We start from the raw sequence: 18,371 nt of genomic DNA on the forward strand, positions 1-18,371 counted from the left end.
TTATCTTAATAGGGAATGGTCACAAAAGTCTTCTTTTAGATCTGATGCAAAGACAATACTTTCATAATCACTGTGTTGCTTAATATTTGTAGAGAATATTAATACTTTCTAATATCTTGCTGTTTCAATTAATTGTAAATTACAAATTAACATCACACAAACAATATTATTTGCTCTTTCTTACACAGTTTCCAAACTGTAGTGAAAAAGTGTGGTAGGCAGGAGTCTAAGGCCTGTTATTTCTACGCCTGGCCCTTGTGCATTCCCACCTCTTGACTGTGGAAGAACTTGCAGCTTTTTCCTCACCAACAGAATATGGCAAATGTGTAAGTTTTTTACACGTAAGGTAATTAAGGTCTCAGTTGATTTTATGTTAATTTAAAGAAAAATTACCCTCGGTGAGTCTGACCTAATCAGATGTTCCCATTCAAAGCTAAGAGAGATAATCGTGCTAGTGTTGAAGTAGCAAACTACCAAATTCTGCCAAATTGAGTTTAAAGAGGACCTTGCACAGCAGAAGATAATGCTCCCCATGATCCTTGATTGTGGCCTTATGAGATACTAGGAGTAATCAGAAAAATACTGTCCAGAGACCTGATCTATGAAACTATGTGATAAACTCACATTGTCTTAAGTCACTAAATTGATTGGATTGTGTTATTCAGCAAAAAAAACCACTAACACAGAGAGAAACCAAAAAGGGAAAAATTAATAAAACATTGAATTGAAAAAACATGAATAATCATATGGACACACAGTGTCCATAGGGGATGAACTATTCACTTAATTTTCTTCATAATATGACATTAAAATCTTCTGAGTTTGTATTTTTTAATGAATCATCTATTAGAATGTTTTCAGAAGACAAAGACTTTGTTATGTTCACTGCTATATCCTAAAAATCTAAACAGTAACTGACACAAAAATTATGTTCAGTAAATGTTTAATTAATATGAAAATATTTGAATATATATTATGTGTTTTTGTTTTGAGACTACAGATAAGTTCAGAAATAAAACAATTTTTAATCCTTGATATAAGTTTCCCTGAAAAAAATAACTGTTTTTCTAATTCCACCATCTTTAATTTACTTCAGTCCTCTTTCCTCCATCTGCGGTCACTTCTGTCACGTTATTTCTCTAGTACAAACAACCATGGCTTCATACTACTCATTAGTGAAAACTCTGCCAGGTCACAGAAATTTCTTTAATTTCTTGAATCAACACTACCCAATCGTTCCAACCCAGTAACAGGTGAACCCAATTCCCTGTATATGTTCTAGTCAAGCAGGTTTTTCATGCTCTGTTAATCCTTTGAACTTTTCTCTGTATATTTGTTCACTTTCTTCCTCAGTTCTGAAGTACTTCCTTCTTTCATTTATCTCACTTTCTCTACCTTTCAAGTTTGAACACAAAAAAAATTTTGCCTAGTTACACTGTACTGAACTACAATTTCACCTCTCTAGTTGCATGTCAAAATCCCTTAGGAATAAGAATAGTGCAACAGAAAGTATGATGGATTCCAGACTGTACTAAGTAACTATATGACTTTAACATATAAAATAGCCTCTCCAAATAACACTTTGAAAAATGGTATAATAATCTCACATACTTCGTAGCTTGCTTTAATGTTAAATAATCCATTCAGTACAATTCCAGGCATGCTACACATCACTGCATATGATCCATTTCCACTTATATTTTTCTTCCCCAAAACAAGTATCACAAATCAGCCTTTTCAGTTCTCAGTAAATATTCTCTGTCCCATCACTTTCACTTTCAAGGATAAAAAGTCTTCACTGACAAAACATAAGATTTAATGTAAAATATATTTATGTAAATAAACCCTACATGCACAAGTACTTTTTATGTATGAAAGTTCTCTATGACCAGAAGTAATTTCTCTCTCATTTGTGATGCTGTTTAGGTTATGGCACAAAGGACTTGTAAAGAAAATCAGCACAAAGGACTTGTGAAGAGAATCTCCCACAGCTATGGAGACAAAAATGGCAAACACTCCAAAGACAAATCAGAGAATTAGACACTATTAATTTCAAGTGAAAAATGCTGCAATTTAACATATATATAAATATGATTCTTTTAGATTAAACACATAGTTATAATAGGTTCAATTTTGTTTTTATCAGTAAGTGGGAAATAGCAACATTATGTGAAATTCAAAAATATGTCTCCCATGTTTTTTTAAGTTTGTGTTTACATAAAATATTATGTTAATTATTGACATTTGGAAGATCTGCATGTTGCAAATAATTATACACCTCTAAGGAATTCCTAGGTTTATTAGCAAAACTCTTGCTGTTCTAATTGTTTCAGATTCATGACAACTATACTCAAGGATCAACAGAGAGCTTCTCTGCACAGGGACTGTCTATATCTGACCACTTAGAACCTACTTCAAGTTTTGTTAATAACAGTACTTAACATTTTAAAGAAAACTCTTCAGTTCAAATTATTTTTATTCTGGCTCAAAATTAATTTGTAAAATAAATCACAGGTTTTTAATCACTTATACTACTGGTAAGCAAGCTGATGACTAATGGTAAATGAATTCAATAAAAAGAGCTGAGGAATTTCTAATTTAAATAGGCAGGAGGAAAGCAGTAATTCATTTAACAAATATTTATAGGTCTCTTTTATAAGTACTCAAAGGTTAAAATATATTTTAACATGTCTGTCTATATGTTCCCATGTTTGGAAGAAAAAAAGACAAAAATAAGTAATCCTAATGTTATAGGACAGGGAGAGGGGCAGCCCAAGCCCCGCAAACCTGTCTAATCTAAATGGGTTCTGCCATCCGCCGCATCAACACAAAACATAGGAGACTTTAATGGGAAGGAACTTTAATAAAACTAGGAAACAATACAGGTAAGGCAAAGAGTCTAGTTTCTAAGTGAAGCACCCAAAGTTACCCGTCCCCTCGTGGGTAAAAGTCCATCCAAATGGGATTGGCCCAGAGCAAGGCCCCAAAGCCTGCCATGAGTCTAAAGCACCTTCCAGTGGGGACCCACAGCAAAGGGTCAGAAACAATCAGACAAGCCCAGAAGGAAAAGAGCAAAATCAACATCAAGATAAAAGCTGCCATTGTCACCTCCCCACGGGTCTCACCCACATCTGTGTCACCCAGTCCACGACCAAAAGACAAGCGCAGTTTCTTTACATGTCTTTAGGCTCCATGCACCTCCTCCAGGTCTCCTGGCTCCATCCTGCTTCCTTCCTCAGTCTCTTCTGCAGCTTCTCCTCTTCCTGCTCAGCTCCACCCTCCCTTGGGTGGGGCAGGGAACCTCCCCCTTTCCTGGGGACCACCCTGTTACACTAACAGAGAGCAAGGGAATGAAATTAAAATGAATAATGGAGATTGGCCAATTAGAAGAGGGTTATAATAAATATCTATACATTTATAACATACAAATATTTCCATAAATTCATAATTCATTTTAACCATATACATTATCTGTAATGTGTATTATACATATATACATATACACATATTGTGAATAGAAAATGCACATGTGTATATATAATGTATGTGTGTATTTGTACATGCATGCACACACACACACACACACCTTCCCCTGGTCCCAGGTATAAAACTCCTAAAATCCTTGTAATTTCCTAAGTGATTAAAAACACTAAGGAATATCTTTTGCTCTATTTTCTCATCTTTGAGTCAGGTTCCTCACATAGACCTCCTATATCTCTTGGAATTTTCTGAGTGGTAAGAATGTCCTTTAATCTAAGGAGACAACTCTCGGTGGGATCCTGAATAACTTCAGTGTTGGTCCTATCCATGGGAAAGAACAAACATGATCAGAAGCGTGGAACTCTCACTCCCCCCACTAAAATCTGGGCAGCAGAGAGGGGCTAGAAATTGAGTTAATGATCAATTATGTCTACATGGCAAAGTCTCCAAAAAAAAAAATATTCAAATATTTGGGATTCTGAGAGCTTTCAAATTGCTAAGCACATCTATGAGCCAGGAAGGTGTCATAATTCAATTCCATTTTAGTAGAAGGAAGGAAATAATAAGACAGTATGGAAAGAAATATAAATTTACAAGACCATACAAAAGATCAATGGAACTAAGAACTATTTTTTGAGAAGGAAAAAAATCAATAAAACGCTAGTAGACTAATAAAGGAAAAGTGAAAATATTAATAAAAAGAACTATAAATGAAAGAGGAAAAATTATCACAGAAGGCAGAGAAATATAAAGGACTATGAGAGATTACTATAAACAACTATATGCCAATGAATTCATTAACATTGAAGAAATGGAAAAACTCCTAGAACTATATAGTTTACCAAGACTAAACCAGGAAGAAACAGAAGAGCTGATTAAACAACATAATTATGGAAATTATAACAGTAATCAAAAATCTCCACAGAAACTAAGTCTAGGGCTAGATAGTTTTACAAACAAATTCTATCAAAATTGTAAAGGAGAACTTATGCCCATCTTGCTCAAGTTATTTCTAAAACTCTAATGAGGAAATGCACCCTAATATAGCTAATCTTTTTTTAAAAAAGATTTATTTATTTATACAAGAACTGGGGTACAGGCCAGATCTGTGGGAGGGTAAGATTATTCACCAGAGACAGAGCAGGGAACAGAACAGGCAGACTGATGAAATACACTGCTGAGTGGAGCAGCGGGCGTGACAGGAGAGGTCTGCTGTGTCATGTGGGACCCTAGTGGGCCAGCCAGGATAGAACCAGCGCTGCAGAGGCTGCGGACAGCTTCACAGCTCTGTGCTCAACCACCTGCGCCACCAGGGGAGGCCCTCCCTAGTATATTTCTTGATGGCAACATAATCCTAATACTAAAACCAGATAAAGACAGCATGAGAAAACTACAGACCAATATCCCTGTTGAGTACTGATGGAAGAATCATCAACAAAAATCTAGCAATTTAAACTCAACAATACCTCATGATCAAGAAAGATTTATTCCAGGGCCTCCCTTGGTGGCGCAGGCAGTTGAGCACGGTGCTGTGAAGCTGTCCTAAGCCTCTGCAGCACCAGTTCTACCCCGGACCCCCGGCGAGGGTCCCACATGGCGTGGCAGACCTCTCCTTTCGCACCAGCTGCTCCCCTCAGCAGTGTATTTCTTTTCTTTTCTTTTTTTAAAGATTTATTTATTTATTTATTTATTTATACAAGCACTGGGTACAGTCAGAAGTGCAGGAGGATGAGAGAATTCACCAGAGCCAGAGCCGGGAGCAGAACAGGCAGAACAATGAAGTACACTGCTGAGGGGAGCAGCAGGTGCAGCAGGAGAGGTCTGCACGCCATGTGGGACCCTCCCCGGTGGCACTGCTGCTGCAGACGCTGCGGGCAGCTCCGCAGCCCAGTGCTCAACTGCTGCGCCACGCTCAAATGTGGCCCCCCACAGCAGTGTATTTCGTCAGTCTGCCTGTTTTGTTCCCTGCTCTGTCTCTGTTGAATCCTCTCACCCTCCTGCACATCTGGCCTGTACCCTGGTTCTTGTGTAAATAAATAAATAAAAACCTTAAAAAAATAAAGAGATTTAGTCCAGGAATGCAAGAATGGTTTAGTATACAAAACTCACTGTTATACATTATATCAATAAAAGGAAAGCTAAAAATCATATGACAATATCAGTAAAAGTAGAGAAAATATTTGATAAGACTTAATACCCATTTATGAAAAAAAAATATTAATACAGGAATATGAAGTGCCTAACTCAACATAATAGGCCATGTATCACAAACCTATAAACAAAATATACTTAATCTGAAGAAAATTTTCCTTTTAAGATCAGAAACAAAACCAAAATTACCACTGTCACCACTTGTGCTTAATTTAGTATGAGAGATTTTAGCTAGAGCCATCACACAAAAAAAGTGAAATGAAAGAAATCCAGCTTGGGGAAAAAAATGAACAAGAAGATAGAAAATAATTTTATTCATAATCACTTCAAAAAGAATAAAATACCTTGGAATTAACCTAACTTGGAGGTGATGGACTTAAACAATGAAAACTTACCATCTTATTAAAGGATTTAGATAACAACTCAAGGAAATGGAAAGAGTCCATGATCTTGAGTGGAAAGAATATATCCGAAAGATTATTTCACCAAAATTGAAATATAAATTTAACATAATTTACCTCAAAACACAAAAGAAATTGAACAAAAATATTACCATTTATATGGAACCATAAAAGTATCCCAAATAGCAAAAGCAGGGGGTCTCATGGTGGTGCAAGGGTTAAAGTCTCAACACTATCAAGCTATTGCCAGCCACTGCAGCACAGATTCCATCCCTGGCCAGGGAACTGACCCACTTGGTGCAGCAGACCTCTCCTGTCTTACCTGCTGCTCCCCTCAGCAGGGTGTTTCAGTAGATCTGCCTGTTCTGCTCCCTACTCTGTCTCTGGTGAATCTTCTCACAACCACCCCCCGCAACTCTGGCCTACACCCCAGTTCTTGTACTAGTTTTAACAAGATATTTTTCAAGAAGTTATATAAATTAGGAATATTTTAATCACCTTTGAAAGTATTTTTATATATACTTTTCATCCATTCACAAGGCAAATTAAGAATATGTTGAATGGAATACATAGTTTTCATAGCACCTCTTCTAAATACTAAGTAAAATTTAATCAAAGAGTCTTAGTCCCTGTCCTCTTTTTGCACACAATTCAGGTTCAGAGAAGGCTAGACAGGCAATTAGAAAAGCAATAGCAATTCACACAGTGCAATAATCCTTGTTACAGGGAAAACACATTACTATGAGACCTAGTCACAGGGCCAGGTTAAACCTGCTGGTAAAAGCAGTAACTACACTGGATGGTAAAGAGAAACTAAGACTTAAACAAAATGAACAATTACTTCACTCATCCATTTATTTAACAAGGTGTTATTCAACTAGGTATTTATAAATACCTAGCACTTATCATGTACCTTTCTATGCAGAGGAGAGACACCTGTACGAAAGAGAAAAAACAAAAACAAAAACAAAACCCTCCTTGCTTTATAGACATTATATATATGGACACAGAAATAAAATATTTAATGAGTTAGATGATAAATGCTATGGAGATAAATGAACCAGGGTAAGTGTATAGTCAGCGCCAGGGCAAAAGTGAGTGGCAGTTGAAACAGATGGGCCAAGAAAATCTTCACAGAGCTGGTTATATTTGAGCAGACATTTAAAGGACATGAGGGAGAAAGCCACAAAGAAATATAGGGGGAAAATATTCCAGGGAGAAGGAATACCAAATTTGAAGTTCCAAAAGAGGAGAGAAGAGGAGAGGGGAAGAGGGGGAAAGGGGGAGGGGGAGGGGGGAGAGGAGAGGAGAATATTGGAACTGAGGAGCAGACTATTTGAGATAAATGAAGATGGAAATTTAAATCTGTGAGAGAAATTGTGTATATTATGTGTGTGTGTTGTATATATACATGTGTGTATGACTGTGTGTGTAAAAGAAGATGCTACCCTCTGAGAAAGACATCCCACAAGGATATTGAAGAATCATCCAGTGAAGATAGAAGGAAAATAAATTTTTAAAAAGTCAATAAAGATTATGTTTAAAGAGGAGAAATGACAATTTTGATAAACCCTACTGAAAAGTCAATGTAATTTTAGAGAGGATTGATGATTGAATTTAGTGACATGGAGATCAGTAATTTTGAAAAGGCTAGGTTTAGTGAAGAGGTAGAAACAAAATGAGATGTGAGAGGAAGAACTGAGCTAACTTTTTTTTTACATATTACAATTGGTTTATTTTCTTTTTTATATAAATTTTATTTTTTATATTCCCCATAAAATTGCAACCCTCTTATTTTGACCACAATCCCTCCCCTCCCCGCCCCCCACCCCCCATAGAGTGTCTCTGGTTCATAGTTGTTTGTTGATTTTGATTTTCACTTTCTTATAGTTATTCTTTAAAGAGGAGGTGATACAAAGGGAAACAGACAATTAAAAAGTAACTAGAGGGGCAAATATAGTCAAGTTTGATGACTTAGTAAAAAAAAAATCACTGATTCAATAGATATTGGAAGGATTTGCTGGAAGAATGTTTTTGAGTAAAAGAAAAGGGGTGGGGTCTAGTAAACAAGTAGGTGCTCTGGTTTAATACAAGGTAAATGAAGAATGGCCTGGAGGTCAGTGCTTCTCATGGTGGCTAGTGTGAACAGGAGTTGAGTTCACAGTGTGTACAGTGATGGTCAAATACTGATACTGGTAACAAGGACATGGGTGAGAACGCACACCCTTTGACTAGTAAAGATGTGGAAATTGAGTGGGGTTGCCAGGGTTAGTATCTGAGCTGATGCACATGCCACTTAAAAACAGCTGATAGACTTTTGGAGGTTTAGGAGAGCGTGTCATATTTACAGCATGTTGGAATCCCTGTAGACTCCTGCTGATGTAGGCATATATGCCAGGTTGAGATATTTCCTGTGGTGTAGATTTTCCTAGCAGCATAATAATGCTTGCTGAAAAAAGAAAGTTTGAAACTTAAAAGCAGCAATGTGGGCAGAATATCACTGGTTCTATATGCAATGAAGAAAGTGACATGAACCTGAGATAAAGTTAAAGTGCCAATCAAAACAGAACATGGGGTTAAGTCTCAGCCTGAATTCAATCCTTGGCCAGGGGCTAACCCACATGGTGCAGCAGACCCCTCCTGTCTCACCCACTGCTCTCCTCAGAGGTGTATTTCAGTCGATCCACCTGTTCTGTTCCCCACTCTGTCTCTGGTGAACTCTCTTACCCCTCACACCTTTGGGTTCTTCTATGCAAAAAATTAAAAAATTAAAAAAAAAAAAAAACAGAACATGAAGGAGCTTGAAGTACCATTTAAACACTGGACTTTTTCCAAATAGGGGTAGGAGAATAGTTATTTAAGAGATTTAAGCTAAGATTACCATGGATGAATAGCAATGGCTGTGAACATTCTACATACAATATGACAGTGAGTTTCACATAGTCTCAATTAACAAACCTAAAATGTTAAGTATGAAAAATGTGCTTTCAAAATCATTACAATGAAGATCTACCAAAGAATTAACCATGTCTAGCTCTTTCTGAGCATGAAGTTAAGGAGTTACACATGGGGTCAATCCCTTTGAAGCCTTCTATATGCCCACTTCCTGCTTCTTTACCTATGCTTTTATAGCCAGAGCTTAGGAATCATTTCCCCCTTGGACTTCCTCCTAGGCTGCCAAAGTTCTTTCTTCTACTACCATAATGTTATCACACATTATTGAATAGATAATTTGAACATTTTCCTCTGCTCCAGAACTATATTTCTCGAAAACAGAAACTTTTTTCAATATCAGTGTTTAGAACAGTATTTGTTACATAGTACTTAATAGGAGATCTTTTGAAATTAGTATTTATTGTTTGTAGGGTGTGTGACTTGTATAGGTTATCTAGTTATATATGCAAATCTCAGGCTCCCTTTACTGAGAACAGGAAGAAGATCTAGAATTCTCTTTAAAGATATTTAAAATGGAATCATATTTAATGTAATTTATATCCCCAAGTGTTCTTTTGCTGATAAAGACAAAAGCAGCATGGAAGCAAATTAGTGATTTTGTTTAAAGAAACATGTATCTGAACATTAACACTTTGGTAGCTGAAGGTTTCGCTCAAAAATTTGTTCCCAAATAATATTTGTATGTAAACATATTAAAATTTTCCTCTGAAATCTTTATTATAAAGGAGTATATCCTATTTAGTTGCTTAGACATTTTCTTTTATGATAAAAATTGAATAAATAATGACAAAAATATTTCTAGTTTTTAACACTGTAAGTCTCTGGAGTTCAAGAGGCTTAACTTTTAAAACTAATTAACTTTTAAAAACAATTTCAAATGCTTTGCTGGCATAACTACATTAATTATATGGATATAGATTTTAACTCCTTACCTATTTCTCTCAAATAACTTATTGTCAGCCAGAAAGATACTGGTTTTGATTCCTACCTCCAAAATATCTCAACAAGAAAGTGATTTTTCTTAGCAACTCCATGACAAAAATATTTGCTTCTAAAAAAATAAGATTGCAACAGAGATATTTACTCACGTCTGAAAAAAAACCCTCTCCTGAAAAAAATGTAGATAAAATATATTGAACAATGGTTTTCAAGCCATTGGAAGTCATGCAACAAAGGATAGTGATCCCTGAGAGACAAGTCACAACTAGATGGCCCTGTGTCTGTAGCAACTCACTACTTTAAGAATTTCCAGGTATGACATAGCCAAGAAGAATACAGGTGAAACTGAAGAACTCCCCAAGTTGAGAATCCAAGACCAAGGAAAAACATCACTGAGCAAACAATGAACAGAAAGAGAACCACAGAGATCAGCAGTTGGTCTCACATGAATATTCAACAATGTACTGATTAACACATGCATTGAATAAACTACCCATAATCAAGGAAAAAACGGCACTAGAAAGGAGTAAACAATAGTAAATGTTCCCCTAGTATCAGTCAAACTAAAAAAATATCAAAATTCACAAGGCTTTGGACAAAGTGTCTTGACTCATTATTCTTTGCTCTTTCAATTGCACTTATTGAGGACAAGTTGGTTTACATCATTGCATTTGTTTTAGGGATTATAGGTTCAAAACTCAACAAATGTGTTTTCCCACCAAGACTACCACCCAAGCCCTAAAACCCCTCCACCATGCTAAATTGTGTCCACTCCTTCCCTAGTTCCCACTCCACCACCCTCCCTCTCTGGTTGCTTCAGTTTTGCAACCAATATCAAGAGTTTGTTATTGGTTTGGTTTTGTCTGATCCTTTGTTTTGTTTCCCTATATTCCACATAAAAGTGAAAACATGGGCATCTGTCTTTCTCCTTCTGACTTATTTTACTTGGCATTATCCTCAACAGTTCCATCCATGGAAAACTCAAAATTTTTCTGATCCTTTCCTATGTTTTAGGTCACTTGGGTTGTCTCCATAACTTGCCTAATGTAATAGTGCTGCAATGAACATAGGAGGGCATCTATCACCTTGAATTAGCATTTTTGCATTCTTCAGGCAGATTCCTAAGAGTGGAATTTCTGAGTCATAGAGATTTATTTTTAATATTTTGAGCAACCTCAATACTATTTTCCATGGAGACCTGGACCAGTCTACTTTCCCACCAACGCTGTACAATGCTCTGTTTTTCTCTGCATCTTTGCCAACACTTGATGTTTTTGTCATTTTGACATGAGCTGTTATCACAGGTGTGAGGTGGTTTCTCAGGTGTGAGGTGTGAGGTTTTTCATTTTGGTTTTGATTTGCATTTTCCCCTGATAAGTAATGACGAGCATTTTTTCATGTAACTACTAGCCATCTATCAATATATGTTTGAAGAAGAGTCCATTTAGCTCTTGTGAACATTCTTTTTCATGTGTTTCATAAGTTCTTCATATTTTGAAGCTCTTGTTAATGTAGTGATTATTGATTTCTAATTGTTTGTTTTCAATATATTTAAATATAATTGATTTTTATATTGGTCATATAAATAGCTAGTCTTTAGTTCATAGAGAATTTCTGAAGATCGTATTGACAATACCAGCATTCAATATAGATAATCTGATCTTGCATAATAGTTTTATTTCTTTTTATTTCACTTTATATGCCTGTTTTGGATAAAAGAAAGACATGCACAAAAGTGAAGACAGTGTGAAGAAACAAGTAAAACACCATCTACAAATCAAGGAATGCTTGAAGCTACCAGAAATGAGGAGGCATAAAACAATTTCTATCTCACAGCCCTCAAAGGAACCAACCCTGCTGACATCTTGATTTCATACTTCTAGCACCAGAACAGTGAAACAAAAAATTTCTATTGTTTCAGGCACCCCACTTGTGGTACTTTGTTCTGGCAAACCCAGGAAGCTGATACCCTTTCTGAAAGAGGAAGGTCATGTGCCAAAAGATTTATCAAGAAAGGTTGTTGGAGTGTGGCAAATGCCTATTCCCTATCATTATCTTTTAAAATGGTAAAATCAGTTGAGTAGCTAGAGAATAGAGGGATTATTTTTAAAATGTTTAATGTAGTACCTTTTTCTTACATTGTTATTTTTTGGACAATGTATGATTTCTCCCCTCAGGTGCCGTCACCATCGCTCTCCTACCATCAAGGCACCCATAGTTGATCATATTTCCTTGTGCTCTTCCCTCTCTCCATTTTCACTCCACCTCTCCTCTTGGATGCCTCACACCTGACTATTTATTCCCTATTAAATTAAGCTTATGGTGTTCTTTATATTTTGTAATCTATTTAGTTATATTAACTGAATTTTAAAGGTCAACCCAACATTGCATTCCTGGGATAAATGTGAGGTATTCATGATATATTTTCCTTTTTATGTATTTTTAAATTAAATTTGCTAAAATTGTGTTTATTGGGGATATGGTTTGTTTTCTATTCCTTATTTAGTGCAACACTCATAAGAAATTGCAGGAGAAAAGGTTTGGTGGTGGGTATAGTGTGGTGACATATCTGAAGAGGTATTTCCCTATACCTCTGAATCATGTACAATATTGTATACTAATGCTATCACAACATAAAATAATGCATTTATTTAAGAGGTGCTAAATAATACTTCTGTATAACTGAAATATTAAGGTTTATACATGTATAAGAAATTATACATTTGTATAAAATATTCTGTCCCCCACAGGAATCACTGAATAAATCCTGATTAAATTATATATTTTACTTCAGAAAATATTTTAGTCTTCTCCTTTCTGTTATTATTTGTCACTAAATTAAATTAACCACATCTACTTCATCTACATAATTTCAGTCTCCCTACAGCTCACAGGCTAGAACTTGTGGTTCTAAAATAGAAAGATAGAAAAGCAACCTGAGAATAGCATAGAAAAAAATGAACCAAGTACTTTTAACTATTGGTATTTGAAAGAATATAACAAGTTTCAAAAATGAAAGCTGACATAGATACTTGTCACATAGACATTTGTCACAGACATTTGTTAGACTTTATTAGTGACCGCTGAAATTTCCAGGACTAAATTTAGTCCTGTATGACTTTATAAAAGTCTCATCCAACACCTACTTGAAAAGTTAAAAACTTAAGACTGAACTAATGATTAAAAGTAATTTTGATCATTTGTTCTGATATACTGTCAGTATTATTTTTACATTCCATTTTCCAGTAAGCATAATAAAGCTTTTTCTTCAATTCTCAATTTAACATATAACTCTTATCAACTAAAATGTTTTAAATGATACCTGATACCCACTGATCCCTCAGAAATCTGAAACAAGTAATTTACTGGGGCCCTTTATGAAGATTTTTCCCAAAAAAATCCTTTAACATTTCATTTATTTAGGTGAAATTCACATAATATAAAATTATTGCTAATGTACAATTAATTGGCATTTAGAACATTTATATTGTTTTACAACCATTTTCCTACATGGTTCCAAAAGGAAAGGAAATTCTCTACCCTTAACTGGTAATTCCCTGTTTCTCCTCTCCCAGCACTTGCCAATCACCAATCTGCTTTCTGTCTTCCTGGATTTGTCTATTTTGGATATTTAATATAAATGGAATCATACAATATGTGAACCTTTATGTATGTCATTCACTTATATGAGTATACATTTGCCCATAATAATTTTGAGGTTCATTTATGTTAAAGAATGAATTGATACTCATCATTTCTGGCTGAATAATATTCTCTAATGGATATGCCAAGTTTTGTCTATCAATGCATCCACTGATGGTCATGTGCTCTTTCCACCTTTTGGCTATTGTGAAAACTTGTGATGTGTATATATATTGTCCTCTCTAACACTGTTTCACTTATGGAAGAGTCTATTTGAAACTATGGTGGTTTCAGGAAAAAAATATAAATCACATTATTGAATAATTGTATGAATTACCAAGATCATGAGTGACTTATTGGTGGTTGTGCTGAAATAATATTTTTTCTAGTGAGGTGAGTATCAAGTCACCTAAACTGAAGGTTAAAAATGTATGTTAACTGTGAAAATTTATAGCACAAAGAAGAGTATGTAATCTGTGAATGTAATTCTGAATATGATTGAGTGTATACGTGAACAAGGAATGAATGGAGAGGATACAGCAAAGCCTTCTTTATGCAATCGCCACAATCTGTTTTACATGCATGAATATATCTGCTAACTTGTATCTGGTAAAAAAAAAAAAAAAAAAGTACAGCTTTGCAAAAAAAGTGAAAACACTTCAGCAAAATGTTTATCAAATTGAGAAAAAGAAATAGGAGGCTATCCTCACATCTACTATTAGCATTTGGTTTAAATTATAATAAGTATCTCCAAATAGCTAAATTTCTGAAGTTATTTTTATTGAACTACTTGGTGCTTGACACATATGAGTGCTAAAAACATTTTTGGCATCGGTAACTAAGTCACTAAATCTTAGACTTACATCATCGCTGCAGTTAGAGTGCTATGCTATCTTTTAAATTTTAAAATGCATATTTACAATAATAAAGACCTTAAAAGATTTACTTAAAACAGTATTGTTATTTTTCACTTTTGATAAGTAGATGGCTAATGATAGTGTATCAGTTATTAAGAACAAAATACATAGTAAAAGGAAATTATATTTAGTCATTAGCAGTCATATTATGGTGAAATACTTGCATGCACCATGTAAAACTAGAAAACTGAAGCCTCAAATGACAAATGTAACTGCAACATAGTACAATTACATTTTGTTCTTTTTATGTCTGCATGTGCAGTATATGCAAAATAAAATGGTAGAAAACCAAATGGGGTTAAATTTGGAGTGTTTCCCATTTTTTGTCATGCTGTATGATTGTATTTTTCCCTAAATCTTCACAAGTATTTCCTGTATTTCATTTAAATAAAATGTACTTTTATTCTCAATTACATTTTCAAAATGCTTTAGTAGAGGACTGAATTGATCATGTATACAGATATCCAGAGATTTGATTCATTGATTGTGTTTTTCATGAACTGCCAATTACTTTTAGTATTGCTCAATCTGTCTTCCAACAACCCCCATGAAACAGTAAGAAATAATTCTACTTTAAAGGAAAGGTACTTGATTTATCTAGGAAAAAAATTCAAATAGCTATTACTTTTTAACAGATTTCTTTTCCCACTTTGCCAAGTATTCATTTGAGGGGTTTCATTGTGCCATATTTCTACATTTTGTCAGACAGAACAAAAGGATTTATTCTTTTAAAAGTTCTTTGCCTTTAGTAGGTATTCTTTTGAGAACAGACTACCACACTGAGATTTTTTTCCTCCACGTTCCTTAGCAGGAAAAAATAAAGCACAAAAGATTAAGAAAAAAATAGAAAAACTATTATCTATAAAAACAGTATCCTGGTTGAAACACTGTTCTTTTAATGTACTTCACATACAAATAATTTAGTGAAGATTCAAAGTCAACTTTTTCCCTTAGTTTTAGAAATTCTCATATACTTTCCAGTAGAAGAAAATGGCAAAGATTCACTTTGTAAATATCTAGTCAACAAGGTATTCTGTTAGCTCGACCAAAAATGATGAGTTCAAATCCCAGATCTCTCACTTGTAGGCTGTGTTACTTGGGTGAGTTAAATTGCTACCCTCTGTGCCCAGACTCCATATGAAAATTATAAATAGATTAAAAAAACACATATCTTAGAGGCAGTGGAGAGGACTAGATCAAATACTACATGCAAGAATTTAGAATAGTGCCTGATCCATTATGAACATTCAACAGATATTAGCTATCACTATATAATAGAAAACGTTATGTTCAATGTCTTGTGCTATCTTACATTAAGTACAAAAACTTTCATGGTATAGAGTTAAGCTGATCTAGATTGTTCTATTACCAGAAGATACTATCTCTTAAAACCTACTTATTTACTGAGGCAAATCAGTTTTTTTTCTCTCCCAGGACCCAAGTCTAGACCCCTTTTATCTCTTATCATTGTCCATTCACAGTAATATCCATCAACAAAAGTTAGACTAGAAACCAGGTATTCATAAGAACAAATAAATCATTATCTAAAAACATACCTCCAGATATTTTTCATTTATCTAAGCAATAAATGATTAGGCATTAAAAGAACTTCAAAACACTATATTTGACCATTTGTGGTTTATAAGTAACAATTCAAGTATCTGTAGCCATAACTAGTATATATCTAATACACACCTACATTCTGAAGACAGGCCTAATTAAAAAAAAATTTAACATTACTAGGTATTTGGATATCTACCTGCATATGTGTGCACATATACATGTCAGAAACATGCCACATGGAGATATATTTCATTTAGATTCATCCCTTAACACTAAACACAAACTAAAATTATAGAGTCAAATGAGCACAAACTATGATTTTACACATGTTTCTGTATTCATTATCTACTTTTCACAGGGCAATATTAACTTGTTGACAACAATGAAGTAATATAAAATCTTCAAAAGCTTCGGCATCTTCATTAGGAAGAAATATACTATTTAATAAACAATATGACATTAAGACCTCAGATACAATTTTAAGTCATGATCATTTTCTATGGATAATCAATTTCTTCTTGCTATATTGTTTTCATGTCCTGCAGTGAGAAATTTTCCTAGACACAGCTCTATTCTGTGAATCCTGCAGTTTTCTCAACTCTAACTCCTCTCCTTGAATCTTTATTTAGAAGGTCAATGGTGAATTCAAGTTTTGTTTTCCTTTTAAAATGTTCTTTGATACTCCATGCTGCCTATTTTTCCACTTAAATGAAAATTTCTGTCAAATTCTAATAAAATCCAAGTATAAATGGAAGTTCAATCATTCTATGGCCTAAATTATAATGATATTTTGATAGTCAGGAATTAAGTCCATCACTTACATATTATTTCATATTTTAAAATAATTTTGTTTATATATAATACATACATGTATATAAACCTTTTTGATTAACTATAATTATTAAGTATTCTAGTCATGGCAAGAGATACAAGGTATTTTTTCTCACTTTTCAGATAGTTTCTGTGAATATTCCTGTACATAAATCTTTGCATATGAGTAAACATTTCTTTATACACACATGTATATATACATAACACACATGTAGACAGAATGAAAGTTTTATTAGATATGGTTTCTGAACTTTTCAGGAAATTAAATTATTTTCCCTAAGTCCTATTATAAGTTTATCTCTCTAATCTGCATATGACAGTTTTATTCTTCTGCATCTTAAACATGATATTTTCAGATTTTAAAATAATTTTCTTCTAGTATGAGTAAAATGTCATCTTCAATCAGATTTGTCAATATTTTGATTACTAGTGTCACGAAACTTTTTTTCATAAAACTATTGGCATTTAAACTTCTTTATTAGTTACCCATCTGTATATGTACTATTTTGTAATGTTAACTGAAGCATTAAATTACATAGAAATAAAACATCAAAGTGATATATCAGATGGCCAAGATGACCTTACTTTCCCTTCATCTTGACTAGACCATATATAGGTTTCTTCCTAAATACAGGTAACTGACCATCATACCCCCAACCCTTAGAGCATTTAATTCAGAAAATTGGCATTGCAATTTTTTCTTTCCCTTTGCAACAATGTATCTCCCAGTCTCTTACCAGTTTTACAACTCAGGAATGAAAGTTTTTCTGAGAATCTGAGAGCCATCCTTTGAAAAGTAATCATGAAAAAAAGACAGTGTTCTATCACCCAGTCTCCATGGAAGGACAGAAGCCTAACTTCAATAAGAAACAAATAACAGAGATGGCTTAATCACATTGATCAACCTCTGCCCTAATATTCTCCAGTGCTTTCCCACTAGGTCAACTCAACACTTGGAATTCTGTAGAAACAAAAGGCAAAAGTGTCTAACCTCTATTGCAGCAGTATTACCCTCATTGTGATACTCTTGAACAACACATTGCCTTCTTAAATAATGTTCCATCTTTGCCTATTTAACCATTTGGCCCAACTTTTCTTTGAAACAGATTAAGATGCACATTTTCCAAAGAAAATCTGAGAACTGATATTACAGGCTCAGAAATAATAGTCTCACTCACAAGAATAAACAGATGTTATGGATTTTAAGAAAATAAAGGAAATTTTGTTTGAAAATTTCTTTGAAGATAGATGCACTCTCATTAAATGTAACCAATAGTGTCTGAAACCAGATCAGGCTAGAGGTGGTAGCATCAGGCATTGCAAAGGGTCAGGAGAGAGGAGGATTACAAAGGTGGATATAGAAACTTTAGCAGAAAATGCTCATTATCCTAATCACAGTGATGAATCCACAAATGTAGACATGTCTCAATTCATCACATTATGTACTTAATAAATAAGCAGTTTTATATGTCAAGCACAGAAAATAGGAAAT

Source organism: Talpa occidentalis, unplaced genomic scaffold (genome assembly GCF_014898055.3).
Source record: "Talpa occidentalis isolate TD23 unplaced genomic scaffold, MPIMG_talOcc4v2.1 talOcc4.11, whole genome shotgun sequence".
NCBI lineage: Eukaryota > Metazoa > Chordata > Mammalia > Eulipotyphla > Talpidae > Talpa > Talpa occidentalis.